Raw genomic sequence first — 15,654 nt, 5'->3', positions numbered from 1 at the left:
ATATTATGAATTATATACTTGCAAAAGAATTAATACAAATACAAATCATACACTACAATATAACATAGACTACCTAACCAGATAACTACACAGGAAATATAATACAATTACTATTTAAGGGAAAATAAGAGAGAAAGAGGAGAAGAGAGAGAGAGAGAGAAATTGGCCCACAATAACAAGAAGATCAATATAGTTGCGGAGAAAAACTTACGCACAAAGGAAACGATCGCATGCGCCTCTGGACATCCAGCTCCCGATTTTCAGCAATGATAACCGTTGAAGAGTGAGAGCTGGATGTGATCGGCTTGTCTATTTATGCCCCACACACAATACAATTCAATGGTCCCTACAATCTCATTGTTCATTGGACACAGGAATTCCTCCTCGCATTATAACAAAAGGTCATAGGTTGATTCATACAGGTGGGCCGTGACTATTTCCAACAGCTCAGGTGGGAGGGAAACTGGGTTTCCCGCCGCATGGATAAGTAAGTGCAAATACAGTAAATGTTCATAAACTTCTTATGTCCATAACTATTCGCACGAGCGATTAATCCGCTTCAAACCAACACCGGAATATTGCTAATTAAATACTCTTCCGATGGGTACTAAACACCACTGTATTACTCCTGTCTGACCCTTCGTATCAAACAAAGAGGGATTTCTCTGTTCACGAACATTCTATATTAACCAAACTTTCAGAATCTATCAAAGGGACCATGATCTACAAAATACATTATATAGTGAAAATATGTAACGATTGAGTCGCACGCTACGATCACATAAACTCTACCGTAAATACGCATACCGTGCGCCTGCGGGTGCCCGCGACTGTGAGTATGCGCACGTACGGGAGAGCGTACGCATGCGCAGCACGGACCTGTGTGAGGTGCAAATATGGTAGTGTGCATAGAGATATTTTTCTGACTTTGACAATAGACTGGATGATAATGAGATAAAATTAAAATATATATATATATCACACTAGTACTGCAGCCGGACAGGTATATATTATGTAATGACGGACCTGCTGGACACTGTCTGTCAGCACTGTGCAGACTCCTAAAGTAAGCTACTAGTATCAAGAAGATAGAAAAAAAAAAAACCACGGGTAGGTGGTATACAATTATGGATGGACGAGCGACTGCCGACACAGAGGTAGCTACAGCCGTGGACTACCGTACTGTGTCTGCTGCTAATATAGACTGGATGATAATGAGATAAAATTAAAATATATATATATATCACACTAGTACTGCAGCCGGACAGGTATATATTATGTAATGACGGACCTGCTGGACACTGTCTGTCAGACTCAGCACTGCAGACTCCTAAAGTAAGCTACTAGTATCAAGAAGATAGAAAGAAAAAAAAACCACGGGTAGGTGGTATGCAATTATGGATGGACGAGCGACTGCCGACACAGAGGTAGCTACAGCCGTGGACTACCGTACTGTGTCTGCTGCTAATATAGACTGGATGATAATGAGATAAAATTAAAATATATATATATCACACTAGTACTGCAGCCGGACAGGTATATATTATGTAATGACGGACCTGCTGGACACTGTCTGCAGAATGCGTTTATAAAAACACCACACGACGAGTGTTTAACTTTTTCAGGCAGACAATCACAATATACTGGTGGTCAGCAGACAATCACAATACTGGTGGTCAGTGGTCACTGGTCAGTCACACTGGCAGTTGCACTCAGGCAGCAAAAGTGTGCACTGTACTTAAATATGTACTCCTGCTATAACTGCTCCCCAGTCTCCCCCACAATTAAGCTGTGTGAGCAGTGAGCACTCAGCACAGTCAGATAATGATATACAGTATTACATATGATGCAGCACACTGGGCTGAGCACAGATATGGTATGTGACTGTGTCACACTGTATATCGGCCCTCATTCCGAGTCGTTCGCTCGGTATTTTTCATCGCATCGCAGTGAAATTCCGCATAGTGCGCATGCGCAATATTCGCACTGCGACTGCGCCAAGTATCTTTGCTATGAAGATAGTATTTTTACTCACGGCTTTTTCATCGCTCCGGCGATCGTAATGTGATTGACAGGAAATGGGTGTTACTGGGCGGAAGCACGGCGTTTTATGGGCGTGTGGCTGAAAACGCTACCGTTTCCGGGAAAAACGCAGGAGTGGCCGGAGAAACGGGGGAGTGGTTGGGCGAACGCTGGGTGTGTTTGTGACGTCAAACCAGGAACGACAAGCACTGAAATGATCGCACAGGCAGAGTAAGTGTGGAGCTACTCTAAAACTGCTAAGTAGTTTGTGATCGCAATATTGCGAATACATCGGTCGCAATTTTAAGATGCTAAGATACACTCCCAGTAGGCGGCGGCTTAGCGTGTGTAACTCTGCTAAATTCGCCTTGCGACCGATCAACTCGGAATGAGGGCCATCGTTTTTTTTCAGGCAGAGAACGGATTAATTAAACTGGTGGTCACTGGTCACACTATCAGCAGCAAGTAGTACTCCTCCTAATAATATGCTCCCCAAAATTTGTGTCTCTCTCTAGTATCTAGTCTAAACGGAGAGGACGCCAGCCACGTCCTCTCCCTATCAATCTCAATGCACGTGTGAAAATGGCGGCGACGCGCGGCTCCTTATATAGAATCCGAGTCTCGCGATAGAATCCGAGCCTCGCGAGAATCCGACAGCGGGATGATGACGTTCGGGCGCGCTCGGGTTAACCGAGCAAGGCGGGAAGATCCGAGTCGCTCGGCCCCGTGTAAAAAAACCTGAAGTTCGGGCGGGTTCGGATTCCGAGGAACCGAACCCGCTCATCTCTAGTTATAACTGTAGTCAGAATTATTCTATTTTTATATTGAGATCACTGGCAACGAGCAATTTACATTTCTTTCTAAATAAACTATTTAAAGCTTCTACATCCTATAGGGCGCTAAAAGGGTGAGGGATTTTGGGGCGAGTTTGCTAGTCCTTGAAGTTCACTATAAATTGCTTTTGATCATTAATATTTTTATTAACATTTATTTTACGTAGCGCTAGCATATTCCGTTGCGCATTACAGTTGGGATCAGGTATGATATTCCTGATTGGCTCTCTTACAGTGGGGATCGAAAGTTTGGGCACCCCAGGCAAAAATTCATTTTAATGTGCAAAAAGAAGCCAAGGAAAGATGGAAAAATCTTCAAAAGGCATCAAATTACAGATTAGACATTCTTATAACATGTCAAAAAAAGTTTGATTTTATTTCCATCATTTACACTATCAAAAGAACAGAAAACAAAAAATGGCATCTGCAAAAGTTTGGGCACCCTGCAGAGTTAATACCTTGTACTGCCCCCTTTGGACAGCTGAGACCTGGCAGTATCATGGATTGTTCTCAATCATCGTCTGGAAAGACCAGGTGATGTCAATCTCAAAGGTTTTAAAAGCCCAGACTCATCTGACCTTGCTCCAACAATCAGCACCATGGGTTCCTCTAAGCAGTTGTGTAGAACACTGAAACTGAGAATAGTTGACGCTCACAAAGCAGGAGAAGGCTATAAGAAGATAGCAAAGCATTATCAGATGCCCATATCCTCTGTTCGGAATGTAATTAAGAAATGGCAGTCATCAGGAACAGTGGAAGTTAAAGCAAGATCTGGAAGACCAAGAAAAATATCAGACAGAACAGATCGCAGGATTCTGAGAAAAGAAAGTCAAAATCCACGTTTGACTGCATGATCCCTCCAGGAAGAACTGGCAGACACTGGAGTTGTGGTACACTATTCCACTATAAAGAGATACTTGTACAAATATGGTCTTCATGGAAGAGTCATCAGAAGAAAACCTCTTCTACGTCCTCACCACAAAAATCAGCGTTTGAAGTTTGCAAATGAACATATAGACAAGCCTGATACATTTTGGAATAAAGTTCTGTGGACCGATGAGGTTAAAATAGAACTTTTTGGCCGGAATGAGCAAAGGTACGTTTGGAGAAGGAAGGGCACAGAATTTAATGAAAAGAACCTCTGTCCAACTGTTAAGCATGGGGGTGGATCAATCATGCTTTGGGGTTGTATTGCAGCCAGTGGCACAGGGAACATTTCATGAGTAGAAGGAAAAATGGATTCAATGAGATTCCAGCAAATTTTGGACGCTAACTTGATGCCATCTGTGAAAAAGCTGAAGTTAAAGAGAGGCTGGCTTCTACAAATGGATAATGATCCTAAACACACCTCAAAATCCACGGTGGATTACATCAAGAGGCGTAAACTGAAGGTTTTCCATGGCCTTCACAATCTCCTGACCTCAATATAATTGAAAATCTATGGATAGACCTTAAAAGAGCAGTGCGTCACAGACAGCCCAGGAATCTCAAAGAACTGGAAGACTTTTGTAAGGAAGAATGGGCGAAGATACCTCAAACAAGAATTGAAAGACTCTTGGCTGGCTACAAAAAGCGTTTACAAGCTGTGATACTTGCCAAAGGGGGCAGTACAAGGTATTAACTCTGCAGGGTGCCCAAACTTTTGCAGATGCCATTTTTTGTTTTCTGTTCTTTTGAAAGTGTAAATGATGGAAATAAAATCAAACTTTTTTTGACATGTTATAAGAATGTCTAATCTGTAATTTGATGCCTTTTGGAGATTTTTCCATCTTTCCTTGGCTTCTTTTTGCACATTAAAATGAATTTTTGCCTGGGGTGCCCAAACTTTCGATCCCCACTGTATGTTGTCTGAATTTGTTTTTGAAGAGACCAGGAAATACCGGCCTGACTCCCCTGGCTGTGCGCAGCATTCTCTGCATTACTGTAAGTCAAGAAAAGACACCGTCTGATCTAACCCATCTGCTGGCTCGTAATAAGATCCATAGCAGGTTCCGGCAGTAACTCTCATGAATCATTTGGATGCCTAATGGTGTAATACCACTGCAGTTTGTCAATAAAGACGACAGACTTCGGTTCCAAAATCTCTGGTATAAAACACAGCCAAAGTCTCTGCTAAGATTCAGGGATTCAGGCCAGAAAACACAGACTTATTTGAATGTCTTAAGTTCTCTAAATAAAACATTGCAATCGTACTGCCGCATGACTAATGTCTGCAGTTTATTTCTAGAGATAAAAACACATTTTTAATATATAATATCTACATAAAGATTAATGTTGCTAAGCTGAAGACAAATCAAGATGTGTTGCGCTCGGCAAGTATAGTATATGCGCCAATCAGAGCCAGCCATAGGCATAGGCAAACTAGGCAATTGCCTAGGGCATTTGATATACCTAGGGGCATCAGCAGCTTCTGCTGATTAAAATTATATGCAGCATGCCTATATTCTGTTTGTAGCATTTCATATGCAGATACAGCCACAGTCTCACATAGTATATAGGCATGCTGCATATCAATTTATTCAGCAGAAGCTGCTTGTGCATCCTAGCCACATAGCAATGCAAATAAGATGCATTTTCATAAAAACATATGTGCCCGACGTAAGCATTGAGGCAAGATTTATGAGAACACATCTGTATTCAAGCAGAGGCAGAGGTCACAGTGTTAGTGGCAGTGTGAGTGTTGTGTGCATGTGAGTAGGTTGGTTGTGCAGTAGTGTTCGGAATATGTGTAAGGAGCATTATGTGTGTCATGTAAAAATGCATTAATAATGTGGAACATATGTGTAAGGGGCACTATGTGTGTGTTATGCACACCAGTGCCTGCAGGAAAGTACTAGTGTCAGAACTGTTATGCACTCCAGTGTCTGCAGGAATGTACTGGTGTTTGAACTGTTATGCAAAACAAATGGACTCACAGACAAACTGGGGAATATGACATAACGTACACAGAAGGTGATAGGGTAACAAAATACACACACAGTGAACAGAGAAGCCCAGAGGCTAAGGAACTGGGTATCTCCCTTGTATTAGAACTGCTCAGATGTAAAAAGCAAGATGTTGTGTTTTAATACGTAGAGAACCCGAAATGCTGTTGCTAAGGGCAACAGCAAAACCCTAAAGGGTTACCAACGGGTGTGGCAGTAAACTCCTTGGTCAGAGATGGAATGATAGACACAAGGAGAGCCTCCACAATCCTGATTCTCACTTGCAGTGCACAGGTTTAAGCTTACTGCCACTAAACTGACCCCTGACACCTAGCACAGTGAGACAGGATTAGACAGGCAAGTGTTAGAATACAGCCGCAAACTTGCTAAGTTCACAGAGTAATAACAGAACCCCAGCAAGCTAAACGACTGACTCCAGTCTTACTGCTAGGTCTGGATTGGCAGAGTGTAATACCAAATCCCCAGGCCTATTTGCAGTAAGCAACAAACAAATACAAAGCTACACAGTACTGGCTAACTTTCATGAACTGACTAACCAACAGAGATTCAGCAGCATCTGCTTACCCTGAAAAGAGGCCTTATAAAGCAGGTGCTGTCCACGACCCACTCAGACCTCACAGACTGTGAGCACAAAAACCAGCACCGGATCCCCTGCCGTGCACAGAGCCTATAACCACTGCACAGCAAAAGACCCGAACCGGAGTATCAGCTGCGCTCAGGTTACTCCACTAGCACTTGTCTCCCGGTTGCCATGACGACGTGGCAGCACAAGGCAGGAGACCCTAACAGTACCCCCCCTCTGACGAGGGGTCAAAGAACCCCTACCACCGGGTTTATCGGGGAACTGCGAGAAGAAAGAGCGTATCAGTCTGGGGGCATGAAGATCACAACTGCGCACCCACGACCGCTCCTCCGGGCCATACCCCTTCCAGTGCACCAAAAATGACAGCCGACCCCGAACCACCTTGGAGTCAAGAATCCTTTCAACAACAAACTCCCTCTGGCCACGTATCAGAAGAGGGGAAGGTCTTCCACTGGAAGAAGGATTACTAATCGCCCGTTTTAAAAGGGAACAATGAAATGTTTTATTGATACCCAAAGAACGGGGCAGATCTAACTGAAATGCCACCGGATTGATAACCCTGGTGATCTTATAAGGGCCGATGAACCGGGGCCCTAACTTATGAGATGGCTGTCTCAACTTCAAATTCTTGGTAGACAACCAGACGAAGTCTCCTAATTTGAAGCTGCAGGGTCTTTTCCGCTTATCAAAAACCCTTTTGGTCACTAATGACACAGATACAAGGGCTTTCTTCACTTTCCGCCAAATACCTCTAAGGACCGAAACCACAGAGGAACCACCAGGCGTGGAGTCCAGGGGGTCAAAAGAATTGGCCTTAGGATGATGCCCATACACACAAAGGAAGGGAGAGATCCCTGTAGCAGAGTGAGCCGCGTTGTTATAGGCAAACTCCGCCATGGACAGATGAGCAACCCAGTCAGTCTGACACTTGGAGACATAACACCTGAGGAACTGCTCCAAGGACTGGTTCACCCTTTCAGTCTGCCCATTAGACTGCGGATGGTAGCCTGACGACAAGCTGACAGAAATCTGGAGATCGGAACAAAATGCCCTCCAGAATTTGGCCACAAACTGGGATCCGCGGTCAGAGACCACAAACTTAGCCCCCTCAAGCCAGTGTCTCCACTCCTCGAGTGCATCCTTAATTGCCAACAATTCCCGGTTACCCACGTCATAATTCATCTCGGCAGGCGAAAATTTACGGGAAAAGTAAGCACAGGGATGAAGGCGATTATCAGACACTCCCATCTGAGAAAGCACTGCCCCAATACCCATCTCAGAGGCATCCACCTCCACCACAAAAGGACGCTCTGGATCTGGGTGTCGCAGCACCTTGGCCGAAACAAATGCCCTTTTGAGACGGGCAAAAGCCGCTTTAGCCTCACAAGACCAGTGAGCAACATCCGCCCCTTTCTTAGTGAGTGCCACCAAGGGCGCCACTATAGACGAAAATCCAGCGATAAATCGTCTATAAAAATTCGCAAAGCCCAGGAAACGCTGAAGCGCCTTCAAACTAGTGGGCTGCACCCAATCCAGGACTGCCTGTACCTTGGAACCCTCCATTTGGAAACCTTCTGGGGAGATAATATATCCTAGAAATGCGATTTGCTGAACTTCAAATTCGCACTTCTCCAGCTTCGCCCCAAGCCGGTGGTCTCTGAGTTTCTGGAGGACTAAGCGTACATGCTTCCGATGTTCCTCCAGGGAATGGGAGAAGATTAGGATGTCATCTAAGTATACAACTAAGAATCTATCCAAATATTCCCTGAGCACATCATTCATGAAATCCTGGAAGACTGCCGGGGCATTACAGAGCCCAAAAGGCATCACCAAATATTCATAATGCCCTGAGTGGGTATTAAAGGCAGTCTTCCATTCATCCCCCTCTCTTATGCGGATTAGATTGTACGCACCGCGTAGGTCAATCTTAGAAAAAATGGTGGCAGTACGAAGCTGGTCAAACAAGACCGAAATGAGAGGCAGTGGGTATGAGTTTTTAATCGTGATACGGTTCAATTCCCTGAAGTCGATGCAGGGTCGCAACGAACCGTCCTTTTTACCCACGAAGAAGAACCCCGACCCAACTGGAGACTGTGAAGGTCTGATAAATCCCTTAGCCAAGTTCTCCTGAATGTACTCTGCCATAGCCTGAGTCTCAGGACGTGACAGGGAGTACAACCTGCTCTTGGGAAGCTTAGCATTTGGCAACAAATCAATGGCACAGTCATAGGGGCGATGGGGAGGTAGTACCTCTGCAACTTTTTTGGAGAACACGTCCGCAAAATCTGCATAACACCCTGGCAATCCTGGCAAACTTAGCTGCGAGAGCCTGACTGGAAGGCTCAAGCAACTCCTGAAACAATCAGTACCCCAACTAAGAATCTCCCCAGAGACCCAGTCAAATTGAGGATTGTGGGCCCTTAACCAGGGTAACCCCAACACCAATGGGGCAAAAGTACAGACAGTCACATAAAAGGACAATTTTTCAGAGTGTGTGGCTCCAATAAACAAAGAAATCTGGCTAGTGCAAGAGGTAATTTTACCTTGGGATAATGGTTCCCCGTTTAACCCACAAATCTCAATTTCCGATGCCAAGGGTACTAAGGGAACAGAGTGTTTTAGGGCGAATTGGCGGTCCATAAAAACCCCGTCGGCCCCACTGTCCACAAAGGCCTCAGTCTTGACAGTTTGACCGAGGATCTTCAAGGTCACCGGAATGATAAAAGTCTTCTTGGGAAATTCTGACTTCTGGCCTGACAGGATATTTCCCATCACCCTCAGGCCCTGAAGTTTTCCGGCTTTTCTGGGCATGATACTACCACATGACCTTTATTCCCACAGTACAAACACAACCCCTGCTGTCTCCTCCGCGTCTTCTCACGCGAGGAGAGGCGGGTAGCCCCAATCTGCATAGGCTCCTCAGAAAATTCCTCAGAGTCTGAGGTTCCCTTGGGAAGGAAGGAAATCTCAGTCTCCCTTTCAAGCCTACGCTCTCTCAGCCGTCTATCCACCCGGATGGATAACTGCATGAGCTGATCCAAGCTATCAGGCAAGGGATATTGTACCAGTTGGTCTTTTAACTGGTTAGAAAGACCTCTTCGGTACTGGTGTCTCAGGGCTGGGTCATTCCACTGGGTATCATGGGCCAACCTCCGAAACTCCGTACAGTAAACCTCAACTGGCCTTCGCCCTTGCTTAAGGATCGAAATCTGAGCCTCGGCTGAGGCCGTCTTGTCAGGGTCATCATACAACATGCCCAGTGCCGTAAAAAAAGCATCAACACTTTTAAGCGACGGACAGTCAGGCTGCAACCCATATGCCCAGACCTGTGGGTCTCCTTGTAGCAAGGAAATCACTATGCCCACCCGCTGAATCTCCGACCCAGAAGACTGAGGCCTAAGCCGGAAGTATAGCTTGCAGCTCTCCTTGAAACAAAAGAACTGCGAGCGATCTCCAGAAAAACGATCCGGGAGATTTACTTTCGGCTCCTTAACCCCTGCAGGTGCTGCTGCTGCGGGAGCTCCGCCAGCAGCCTGGGAGGTGTGCATTTTAATGGACAAATCATTAAATTGCCGAGTCAGGACCTGCACCTGATCGACCACCTGTTGCAACGTATTTTGAGGGGTATGCTCCATATTCCCACAAAATTTCAACAGGAGTATTAGGCTGCTGAATATGTTATGCACACCAGTGCCTGCAGGAAAGTACTAGTGTCAGAACTGTTATGCACTCCAGTGTCTGCAGGAATGTACTGGTGTTTGAACTGTTATGCAAAACAAATGGACTCACAGACAAACTGGGGAATATGACATAACGTACACAGAAGGTGATAGGGTAACAAAATACACACACAGTGAACAGAGAAGCCCAGAGGCTAAGGAACTGGGTATCTCCCTTGTATTAGAACTGCTCAGATGTAAAAAGCAAGATGTTGTGTTTTAATACGTAGAGAACCCGAAATGCTGTTGCTAAGGGCAACAGCAAAACCCTAAAGGGTTACCAACGGGTGTGGCAGTAAACTCCTTGGTCAGAGATGGAATGATAGACACAAGGAGAGCCTCCACAATCCTGATTCTCACTTGCAGTGCACAGGTTTAAGCTTACTGCCACTAAACTGACCCCTGACACCTAGCACAGTGAGACAGGATTAGACAGGCAAGTGTTAGAATACAGCCGCAAACTTGCTAAGTTCACAGAGTAATAACAGAACCCCAGCAAGCTAAACGACTGACTCCAGTCTTACTGCTAGGTCTGGATTGGCAGAGTGTAATACCAAATCCCCAGGCCTATTTGCAGTAAGCAACAAACAAATACAAAGCTACACAGTACTGGCTAACTTTCATGAACTGACTAACCAACAGAGATTCAGCAGCATCTGCTTACCCTGAAAAGAGGCCTTATAAAGCAGGTGCTGTCCACGCCCCACTCAGACCTCACAGACTGTGAGCACAAAAACCAGCACCGGATCCCCTGCCGTGCACAGAGCCTATAACCACTGCACCAGCAAAAGACCCGAACCGGAGTATCAGCTGCGCTCAGGTTACTCCACTAGCACTTGTCTCCCGGTTGCCATGACGACGTGGCAGCACAGGGCAGGAGACCCTAACAGTGTGTCATTATGTGTATAAGGACATTAATAATGTGCGGCATATGTGTAACATGGTACTACTGTATGTGTGTCATTATGTGTATAGGGGCACTAATAATGTGCAGCAAATGTGTGGGGGGCACTATGTGTGTCATTATGTGTATAAGGGCATTAATAATGTGCGGCATATGTGTAAGGGACATTACGTGTAAAAGGGCATTAATAAAGGTTGTCATAATGTGTAAAGCGCTTTATGTTTATAAGGGCATTACTGTGTGGCATTATATGTATAAGGTGCTCAACTATGTGGCGTTGCGTATAGAAAGAGCGCTACTGTGTCGTCTAATGTGAATAAAGAACAATAGGGTGTCGTGTAATGTGAATAAGGAGCAATTCAGTGTGATGTAATGTGAATAAGGGGCACTACTGTGAGGAGTAACATTTATAAGGTAAAGTGATACCACTGTGTGATGTAATGTGAATTATGGACACTATCGCATGATCAAATGTGAATAAAGTTGCAGTACTGTGTGGTGTAATTGGAATTGGGGTTACTATTGTGTGGCCATGCCACTTGCCAGCAAAAACACACTCCTTTTCGCCAAATGTGCTAACTGTTCCTGTTTAAAATATAGGGGGTACAAACCCCAAAATAAGGACTGCTATGGATGAGGGGTGATTGTGCTGGGAAAGAGGTGCAAGGTTAGAGGCAGAACAAGCGGTGGTGCTAGGGGGCACCAGCCAAAATCTTGCCTAGGGCATAATATTGGTTAGGGCCGGCTCTGGTGCCAATATTACGCCTGTACAGTAATTTATGCACCAAGTAGACACCAGGATATGGTTTTGTGCTCTGGCTGTCTGCATTGGAAGTATAATATCTGTAATATGTTTACCATGGGACCAGCCAATGTTCCATCTATTAGGCTGTCCACTTCCATTGTAGCCACAAGGCCGCTCATTGTAAACGTATCCTATATTTGGAGAAACTGGACTGTGAGTGGGAGCTTGTGACATTGATATTTTTTTATGATACACACACAACTGTAGATAAATCATATTTCCCTGACCGCCCGTCTGTGTGCACTCCATAAACCAGCTCTACATGTTTATATTGCAGTTCAGTTCCATTTTTGTGTTTCGACGGTTCTGATGCTCTGATTGGCTACAGGTTGGTCAAGCCCTCTACCATTCCAGTGTTCTTATTGGATGTCTGTTTGTTCATGAATGTTTAAATTCCCTGACTGGCTGCATATTGGTATTGGTATATGCCTGTGAACATGCAGGGGAACTGATTGGCCGCAGATTGGTCAGTAAATGTTCTAAAGCTCTAATTGGATACAAATTGGTTTAGACCATAGGTTCTCAAACTCTGTCCTCAGAACCCCACATAGTTCATGTTTTCCAGGTCTCCTCACAGAATTGCAAGTGAAATAATTAGCTCCACCTGTGAATCTTTTAAAACGCGTCAGTGAGTAATGAGTACACCTGTACGGCTGTTACGTTCCTGATGCTCAGAACTAGAAAGATGTTGCGAAGTGAGTCCAGAGCACCAGGACGTGACGCTGAAATAGGGATGGAACGGGAATAGCCCCTAGCACCCTACCTCCGTTGTTTTACCCGTGTGATCAGTTCACGCCTGAGTGACTATGGTTTCTTGGGCCCACGGCAGCCGCGTTTGAAGGGCGGATTAGGTCTGCCCAACTCCGATGCCCCCAGGTCTTAGAGTGAGACAAAGCGTGAACCGAGACAGGATAATAACAAGGGGACCTCTAACTAAAGCAAACAGAAGCTAGGGGCTACTAACTACCCTAAAACTAAATATATGTGCGGCACGCCGCCAAAGGAAAAGAACAACAAAAGATATCACTGTCCACACCCCACACGGCACCGCCGAGTTCCGGGGAGGACAGTGAAAAACGGAAACCTCCGCAAAAACCACCAATACAAAAAAAAGTACCAAAAGGACTAAGCGGCCTAGGCCGCAACACGCGGCAGGAGCCTCTACTCACGAAACCGGGAGAGAACCCCAACAACCGAGAACCCCCAGATGACTGCAACAGGTTCACTTGAACAGGAAGGATTCCCAGGACCGGCTTCAGAACTCCAGGACTCAGGAGCACAGGGAGCAGGATCGACCAGATACAGCTGACCAGGAACAGACGTTACAAGGCAGGAACAGCATACAGGAAGCTATCACCGGCGTCTGTGCCAGGTAGTGAGGTAGAATATAACAGGGAGCCTTCCAATAGCTGCAGCGAAGCTTAATTAGTAATGTCGTGCAGCTGCCCCGCTGCACGACCAGAGCTGACAGGTGTATTGATTGATAGGAAGCAACGGGGAACGTGGTTCATCTGTGGCGTCCCCGTTGCTAAGGGTCCGGCGGCTAAGCGCGCACGGCATCCCAGCGTTGCCAGGGACCCGGCGGCTCAGCGCGCACAGCGTCCTGGCGTTGCTAGGCGCGGGCGGGCAGGAAGGGAGGTGCGGCGGCCGTGAGCGTCGCTCGGAAGCAGACCGAGCGGCGCCGCGGACCGCGGCACCTAACACCGGCTGGGTGAGTTGTTTGGGGTGCTGAGGACCGAGTTTGAGAACCTGTGGTCTAGACCAGTGATCTCCAATCCGTAGCTCGCCGTAGTATTTTCGGTAGCTCACAGAGCGCACGGGCTTGGGCAGTCACTGGCACTCCTCATCCCTTCATTTTTAATATGGTGCCGGCCGTCAGCCAATCAGAGCTCGTGGACCGGCAGTGGCGGCACCTGATTGGCTGCCGAACCGCGAGTTTTGATTGGCTCACTTACCCGCACCATATGTTATATGCCCGCCACAGCCGGAGACTCTGTCACCCTCATCGCAGCCGCTCTCCGGACTTCACAGGAGAGGCCCACGCTGCACTCTCCTCCCCTTCCGTCCCTCACACAGGAGGAGCAGCACCGGTGGCAGTAGAAGAAGCCAGCAAGGGTTAGCACTGTGTGGGGCACTGTATCGGACACTGCGGGGAACGCACACGCATTGGGGGGAGGGGGTAGCTCCTTCAGAGGTTTTATTTTCCGAAAGTAGCTCACACCCCAATTAAGGTTGGAGACCACGGGTCTAGACCTCTGAAAATGCCACGGTTCTGATAGGCTGTAGGTTGCCCTGTGTGAATGTGTTTTACGATACACCATTTCTGGGCTTCTGTAAATCCAGCATTGGTGCACACTAAATAGTGGCTATTGCACATAATTGAATTGGCCCCATAGTGATAGTTTTCCTCCTGATCTGTGTATTCCATCTCCCATTTGTTATTAAAAAATTTTTATGCCAGCTGGAGGACGTAACCCCAGGCAGATACGGTCTCTGAGTAACTTCAACAGCCTTGAATCCAGATTGCCCAAAATTCTTGTTACTTTCAAGATGCTGCGCCGCAGCAGCTAAACCACGCTCCACCGATTAATCTTATTTGGAAATAAGAATGATTAAATTTTGAAATATGCACAATACATACATTAATTGAACATTTAGTCCAGATTTATAGTCTTAGGAAAATTCTTAGAAAAAATGATTCAGTGTCCGTTACGGTCTGTCTCATAATTCCTAGTTGGGCTGACCATTTTGTCACAGCCTAATTAAGAAAGAGCACTGCAGGCGGAGTTGGGCTTGTTTACATTACAGTAAGAGCGTTGATCCGTAGTAGTAGTTTGTATGTACTGTATAAACTAGTTTTTTGGCATCTTTTTAGAGTGCATTCCACCACACATTAAGAGCAAGCGGTTATAAATTAATTTTACCGTTCCATCTGCCCCACTAAACTTTGTATATTTTAATCTTGGTGCAGGCTGTTTAGATTTTTTGATGTTAGTTTTTTTGTAAACCACATTGATCAATCCACTATCTGGTAGACCAGGCTGCAGGATCACAGTGGTAGCAGGAGGAAGAGCAGACTCCTTGTACTAGGGTGGTCATTCCGAGTTAATCGCTCGCTAGCAGTTTTTAGCAGCCGTGCAAACGCTATGCCGCCGCCCACTGGGAGTGTATTTTAGCTTAGCAGAAGTGCGAACGAAAGGATCGCAGAGCGGCTACAAAGTTTTTTTGTGCAGTTTTAGAGTAGCTCAAAACCTACTCAGCGCTTGCGATCACTGCAGACTGTTCAGTTCCTGTTTTGACGTCACAAACACGCCCAGCGTTCGCCCAGCCACGCCTGCGTTTTTCCTGGCACGCCTGCGTTTTTCCGAACACTCCCTGAAAACGGGCAGTTGCCACCCAGAAACGCCCTCTTCCTGTCAATCACTCTGCGGCCACCAGTGCGACTGAAAAGCTTCGCTAGACCCTGTGTGAAACTACATCGGTCATTGTAATAATACGTCGCGCGTGCGCATTGCGCCGCATACGCATGCGCAGAAGTGCAGTTTTTTTGCCTCACTGCTGCACAGCGAACGAATGCAGCTAGTGATCAACTCGGAATGACCACCAATATAGATATATTAGGTCAGTTGTCATCTACAGATCAATAGACTCCGATCTCCGGTGATGAGGCTCATTGCCACAAGTTCTCCCAAATATTTCGCTGTGGCAGGTGAATGGCACCCAGGTTAGTGAGGATTGCCATCCTCTCTTCACCGGGCCAGTCTCCTATATACTGTATGCATATGTTATGTAAATATGATCACTTATGATGAATCTTTAGTGATCCTATTGTTCCACTATTCT

The 15,654-nt window shown here is 46.1% G+C and overlaps 1 protein-coding gene across 4 annotated transcripts in view; it reads left to right on the top strand.

Annotated features, from left to right (window-relative positions):
- P2RY6 (pyrimidinergic receptor P2Y6) overlaps nt 1-15,654 on the top strand; it is a 135,104-nt gene that overhangs the window by 92,837 nt on the left and 26,613 nt on the right. The gene's annotated exons all lie outside the window — the stretch shown is intronic.

The sequence above is a fragment of the Pseudophryne corroboree genome, chromosome 2 (genome assembly GCF_028390025.1).
Source record: "Pseudophryne corroboree isolate aPseCor3 chromosome 2, aPseCor3.hap2, whole genome shotgun sequence".
In the NCBI taxonomy this organism is placed as follows: domain Eukaryota; kingdom Metazoa; phylum Chordata; class Amphibia; order Anura; family Myobatrachidae; genus Pseudophryne; species Pseudophryne corroboree.
Note: the sequence above shows the minus strand (reverse complement) of the source record. Positions and strands in the feature narration are given on the sequence as shown.